The sequence below is a fragment of the Triticum aestivum genome, chromosome 4D (assembly GCF_018294505.1).
Source record: "Triticum aestivum cultivar Chinese Spring chromosome 4D, IWGSC CS RefSeq v2.1, whole genome shotgun sequence".
NCBI lineage: Eukaryota > Viridiplantae > Streptophyta > Magnoliopsida > Poales > Poaceae > Triticum > Triticum aestivum.
Window position 1 is genome coordinate 358,016,220 of NC_057805.1, and position 6,757 is coordinate 358,022,976.

The following is a 6,757-nucleotide window of genomic DNA, read 5'->3' on the forward strand; positions in this document are numbered from 1 at the left end:
ATGTTGTTTGCATCTTGCATATGATTTATTTCTTGTACTGCTTCACATCTAACATATAAACCCTCAAGAAGTGCTAGGCATAACCATCGCTCGAGCCCACCGCAGCACGCGAGGGGTAAAAACCACCGAAAAAACGCGAGGGCGCACTGCACCACACGAGCGAAATCCACAGCGAGCGAGCGAGCGGTCGCGCGAGGGCCACAACGATCGAGCAAGAGGAAAAAGGCAACGAACCCTAGCCCCAATCCACAGCCCCGCGCCCCTCGCTCCTCCCTCCCTCGTCCGCCGCCACTCCCTCCCACCTCCTCCTCCTTCCTTCCCATTGCTCGTCTTCAGGCCGCAGCGGTGGTTCCCGATCTGAGCCGTCTTCAGGTGCGTGGAGCGACGGAGGTCGGCTCCCTCCTTCTCCACGGTCGCGCGACGGGAGAGGAGTCAGCCCCGGTGCTCTGCCTCTCCATCCGTCTCCGCAAGCCATTGTCCGATGCCGTCGTTGCCTGCCATCATCTTGCTCGCTGCCTTCTTGCTAGAGAGCCATGGCTTTCCTCGCTGTAGCCGATGCTTATGCGTTCGGTTAGGGCATCTACAATGCAAGAGCGCTTATTTGGACGCTTAGGCAATAAAAAGAATTAATTAAAGAAGTGGCGTCGCTGTAGGAGTCCGTCTCCTCAACGCATGGGCGCCTGGTCGAGAGCTAATGCAATGGGTTTCTCATAGAAGAAAAGGGACATCGCTCGTTAAACAGCTCAGAGGAAAGAAAAAAAGAACGAAGCGCCCGATGGCAGCCCTGGCATCGACGCTAGCAATAATCCTGGGATCAACCAGGATTAGACCATAACGGCCAGGAAGTGAATCCTAGCGCCTGTCATTAGCGCCGGCGTTGTACATGCCCTTAGGGTAAGGACGTGCATCCCCTTCCAACAGATCAATTTCGCTCGTCGCTCTTCAAGCGCTGATTTGTTCTTCCCTTTCTCTTCTTATTTTCTTGTTGTTCATACAACCGCTGCTGCCGGTTTCCTGCTTCTGCCTCTTCCGTATGCCTGTCCGCACCGTTTGTTCCAAGGTAAGTTTCACTCCATGCTCTTCACCTGCTCGGTAAAGTGCCTGCATGGGTTAATCTTTTTTTTACTTCTCCTTCGTTATGGGCAGAAGCGAAGGCGGAGGTGGAGATGCGGGAGAGGCCGAGTCCGAGGTGGCAGAGGACGGGCGATGAAAATGGCACAGAGTGGTCGCGGGCTCATTCCGGCGGCCGGCGCACGCAGCCGTGAGGGGTGGGGTGGATGAGCAAGGGGCGCCGCCGCCGCTGCCTCGTGCGTGCGGGCGAGAAGGTAAGAGGCGGGCAGGGTTGGGGATTTTCACCGTGCCTATTTATTCAGTTTCTTCCGTTCCTATCCTCCCACATGATGGTTGAACACCAACAGGTGGAGAGCGCACACCGCTCCGATGGAGAAGAACATGTGATTCAAATCGTGTTGTACTATGTTCTTATTGTCTTAGTTGGTTGCTCTGTATGATATGGTTGTGTTTGATTAGTTGTTCTGGATCTCCGGTACAGATTTGTTGATGGTGGAATGGACGGTACTTTATTATGGTGCGCCTATTTGTGCCATTGGAATTAATTATTGTGTGTTCAAGCTCTTGTTTGTTCTGCTTTAATACGATGCTAACATGAATTATTCTTTTAATTTTTGTTCAGTGACGTTCTTGGATAAAAGATTTGGTTCAGCTTAGTATTACTTCTGTTACCAACTTCTTTTCATGAAAGCCATTCATTTTGGCAAGGCCCCATCACACCTGGCAATTATATTGGTTGCGTGGGAGAAATTGAAGTTACAGGCCATAATTCCCATGGCTAAGCTGCCCTACAACAGGTTAGATTTCTATTCTTTCTAAATGGTGTACATTCAGTGAAATATTAGCCTGCAAGATGGTTGTTTTATAAGGATATGGATAGCTAGACAAGACACAAAGAGAACATTGCTGCCTAAAAACATGGGGCGACATGTTATTGTTGCCATCATAGACCTTATGAAAACTGTTATTGCGATTTTCTATATGGGATTGACTCCCTCGATGGTGGCGCCCCGACCTAACAGATCTTCCTTGTCTTCAGTCTAGAGCTCGGTCGGATGGAGCAGTTGGGGAGGAGTGGCGGATGCGCGGGGCATCGCCGGCCAGAGAGGACGGGAGGAGCATATGCCAGCGAGGGAGGCGGCTCGGCTTGGACCGGCCATGGCGCCGGCGCTGCTAACTCCCACGGGCCTCTCATTCCCCATCTCTTCTGGTTGCACCTCCCCCCGTTCCTTCCTCTAATCCCCTTCTTGTCTAATTTAATTATCGTTTTTAGTTTCCTGCTGTCTATGGCTGCCGTAGATTTTGTTCCTCCCCACTTCTATATCTTCATATAAAATCTTATGAAACAATGCTCTGTTTCTTTTTTGGAATAGGAAGTGATGAATCAAGCAAGGAGGAAGGGCGTAGTGTTGGATATTTGACCAGGTTAGGATTGTCTCCTGTTAAGTATATGGTCGCGTGATTTTATTTTTACCTCGCCGGCACTGAGTTTGATTTAATTTTCATCTCCGACGAGTCTACCGGTTGCGTTCTTATTTTGTTGCAGGCGACATATATGGATGCCTCTGTTCTGAATAAACAATATTTACTTGAACCTATATGGTCTGAATAAAGTTTACACTGCCAATATTTTGCCTTGACCTGCCAAGGTATGAACTAAAACATCAATATCACTCGAACCTAATCATGTCAGGGTCTAAATTATTGCCTATCTGCCAATATAATAGCATGCTAGATGTTCTTAGATTCAATCCAAAAAAGCTTTGTTTGTGTTCCTGTCAATTTTAGACGTGCAGGTAGCTTGATAACTTGCTTTTCTTTTTGTTCAGTACATATATACAGTTACACCATAACCTCACCAATTTGCTCTGATTAAATTAGCAAACCTGAAGCATGTAAGGATTCATGTGAGTGAAAGTTCACTTTCTTTCAGGAGAAAAGAACTTTTAGTTAATACCAGTCGAATTTGGTAAGGCCAATAATTATATCCTTTCATAATCATCAGGTTTGCTACACTTAGTCATAATAAAGTATTCTATTTTTTCTTTTGCACAGTGGCATTGCAATGGATATTGTTCTTTTACTAGCAGTGTGCTGAGTGTGCATGCAAAGTACAGGTCATTTTGAGTGGCAAGGGTTGAGAATTACCATAATGTTAATATGTTGAAGAACCTTATAAAATATATAATTATATATTTGACACTTTTTATACTGATTCAAGTGAAAAATGTCATAATTCTAACAGATATTTGCATCTGCGCCAAGTGCGGCATGCAGTCATCCTCATCCTGTCCTGAACGTACCATGTACTCTGTATTGAGAAAAGACTAGGGAGTTAAGAATACCATGTGGCACCGGAGCAGCCTAAGGGCCATTAGTTGGGAATAAGATGCACTGGATATCTGAGTTTAAGTGGTAGCTTTGCACTTTGCAGTATGGTGATGTCACTCTTGGTGTGATGGTCACTCATCGAGCGTGTCAACTACTCATAAATAGCTCTATCCAGCAAATTTTCTTTAGATTTTGCTCTATTCTATTGATCAGATTTGCCAAGTCATTTTTCCTTCGAGGTATTTAGCATTGCCAAATTTATATATTTACCTAAATTTAATCGTGACCCGATTTGCTCTGGTCAATACATGCATGATGCCTTTTCTTTTCTATAAAGTAGATGCAGGGTTATTTTACCTTTTAGACTCTGAGTTAGATTAGCCGCACCTGTGTATATGTTTGATAGATGAGCTGTGTCAGGTTGTAGGTACTGCTAAGCACAAAGCTATAGTTGGATATAATATTGGATTTACAATTATTTTATGCAAAAGATTTCTGGTTAGTTGTAAAATTCATAATATTCCAGTATATTTCAAATTTTGTTTCATAGAGAAGCTCCATCATTGGAACCAGTATATGTCTGCTGATAAAACCCTTTTGTATGATCATGGTTTTTAGGAATTGATATTCCAATCAATCTGCTGATGCGGTATTTGTGGGAGATGAAGAGCAGCGACGGGTTTAATCTAGGGGCCGTCTTTCTCGAGCTACATTCATGCTTCACAGCAGTTCACCTTCCCACAATTTCTCAGGTTGCACATCTGCTGGCCGATGTGATTATGGATGCCTTGTATCTTGCAGTTCTTTCTAACCGAGTATTATTGCAGATTCCAAAATAGGACTAACTTCTGCTTATTTTCTAATCTATTCATTGTACCTCAAGGTGAACCAATCTATCCCACGAGAGCATATTTTTCTTAATTCTACAATAGAGGATGTCGTGGTTTTCGATTTTTGCTTTAATGTGGGCTGGTTAGGAACTACAGTAAATGTTTTTCCTGAAAGCTAATGTTGTTGCACAATTTCCTTTTTACCGTTTCATTTTTATTGTGAGAAAAATGATGCTTTTCATAAATTGTGCTAATGTGAACATGAGTTGTGTGTGTTGATCTAAATGAATTGGAAAAATGGTCTGGTTGCGGAACATTTGGTACACAATTTTTTTATTCAAGATGGAACAAGTTTGTTATAGATATTCCTGTAAATGGTTTGTATAGTTTGTTTTGTTATTAAGCAAACATATGGTTCCAACACGCCTGAAAATCATGAAACTTGGCATGGTATCATGACATGGCTCCAACATGTTGTGGTAAATTTTCTGGCCGAATTGGGACAAGCTTTGGTGTAAGCTTCTTTCAAACCGGAGCTTCCCTCAAGAAGGCTCGTGGTTCCGAGAGGGAATGTGTCACCTCCGTGTGCGAAACGAGATACGTATACTGCCTTCTCCCGCCTTAAATTTTTTACACAGGCAGATTAGACGAAATAGAAGTATCGTGCTAAATTTTGGAATTATTCGTTTGGCATTTTTATGCATTAATTGAGTTTTTGGCTTTTAATGTCCATAATTCAAATTTGAACTACAAGCACATGGTCCAGTGCACCAAAGTTGTTTGAAAAATCTCATGTGTGTCCTTGGGTCAATTTATAGGTCCCGTGCAAGAGATGGGAATTAAATTCAAACATCTGGGCGTCCTGGCTCGGCCAGAAAGATTGAGAAACTTGGTTTTTTAATTCATGTAAATTCAAAACACGCCTGAAAATCATGAAACTTGGCATGGTGTCATGACATGGCACCAACATGCTGCGGTATTTTTTTCTGCCGAACTGGGACAAGCTTTGGTGTAAGCTTCTTGCAAACGGGAGCTTCCCTCAAGAAGGCTCGTGGTTCCGAAAGGGAACGTGTCACCTCCGTGTGCGAAACGAGATACGTATACTGCCTTCTCCCGCCTTAATTTTTTTACAGGGGCAGATTAGACCAAATAGAAGTATCGTGCTAAATTTTGAAATTATTTGTTTGGCTTTTTTATGCATTAATTGAGTTTTTGGGCTTTTAATATGCATAATTCAAATTTGAACTACAAGCACATGGTCCAGTGCACCAAAGTTGTTTAAAAAATCACATGTGTGCCCTTGGGTGAATTTATAGGTCCCATGCGAGAGATGGGAATGAAATTCAAACATATGGGCGTACTGGCTCGGCCGGAAAGATTGATAAACTTGGTTTTTTAATTCATGTAATTCAAAACACACCTGAAAATCATGAAACTTGGCATGGTGTCATGACATGGCACCAACATGCTGCGGTAAATTTTTTGGCCGAATTGGCACAAGCTTTGGTGTAAGCTTCTTGCAAAACGGAGCTTCCCTCAAGAAGGCTCGTGGTTCCAAGACGGAACGTGTCACCTCCGTTTGCGCAACGAGATACGTATACTGCCTTCTCCCGCCTTAATTTTTTTACACAGGCAAATTATACCAAATAGAAGTATCGTGCTAAATTTTGGAATTATTCCGGGCAAGTTAGGCATTTTTATGCATTAGTTGAGTTTTTGGGCTTTTAATGTGCATAATTCGAATTTGAACTACAAGCACATGCTCCAGTGCACCAAAGTTGTTTGAAAAATCACATGTGTGTCCTTGCGTGAATTTATAGGTCCCATGCAAGAGATGGGAACGAAATTCAAACATCTGGGCGGTGTGGCTCGCCCGGAAAGATTGAGTAACTTGGTTTTTAAATTCCTGTAAATCAAAAACACGCCTGAAAATCATGAAACTTGCCATGGTATCATGACATGGCACCAACATGCTCTGGTAATTTTTTTGGCCGAATTGGGACAAGCTTTGGTGTAAACTTCTTGCAAACCGGTGCTTCCCTCAAGAAGGCTCGTGGTTCCAAGAGGGAACGTGTCACCTCCGTGTGCGAAACGAGATACATATACTGCCTTCTCCTGCCTTAATTTTTTTACACAGGCAGATTAGACCAAATAGAAGTATCATGCTAAATTTTGGAATTATTTGTTTGGCATTTTTATGCATTAATTGAGTTTCTGGGCTTTTAATGTGCATAATTAAAATTTAAACTACAAGCACATGCTCCAGTGCACCAAAGTTATTTGAAAAATCACATGTGTGTCCTTGGGTGAATTTATAGGTCCCATGCAAGAGATAGGAATGAAATTCAAACATCTGGGCGTCGTGGCTCGGCCGGAAAGATTGAGAAACTTGGTTTTTTAAATCCTGTAAATCCAAAACACGCCTGAAAATCATCAAACTTGGCATGGTGTCATGACATGGCACCAACATGCTGCGGTAATTTTTTTGGCCGAATTGGGACAAGCTTTGGTGTAAGCTTCTTGCA

General features: G+C 43.1%; 1 long non-coding RNA gene across 2 annotated transcripts; it reads left to right on the forward strand.

The window, feature by feature from the left end:
- The first annotated feature begins 802 nt into the window (after positions 1-802).
- LOC123100032 (uncharacterized) lies at positions 803-4,492 on the forward strand. Of its 2 annotated transcripts, XR_006448334.1 has the most exons (7): positions 803-1,060; positions 1,147-1,325; positions 1,553-1,588; positions 1,694-1,868; positions 2,111-2,281; positions 2,445-2,496; positions 2,618-4,492. It is a non-coding gene; the product is annotated as an uncharacterized lncRNA (long non-coding RNA). The 2 variants fall into 2 exon arrangements; XR_006448333.1 differs by lacking the exon at positions 1,553-1,588.
- Positions 4,493-6,757: the final 2,265 nt, after the last annotated feature.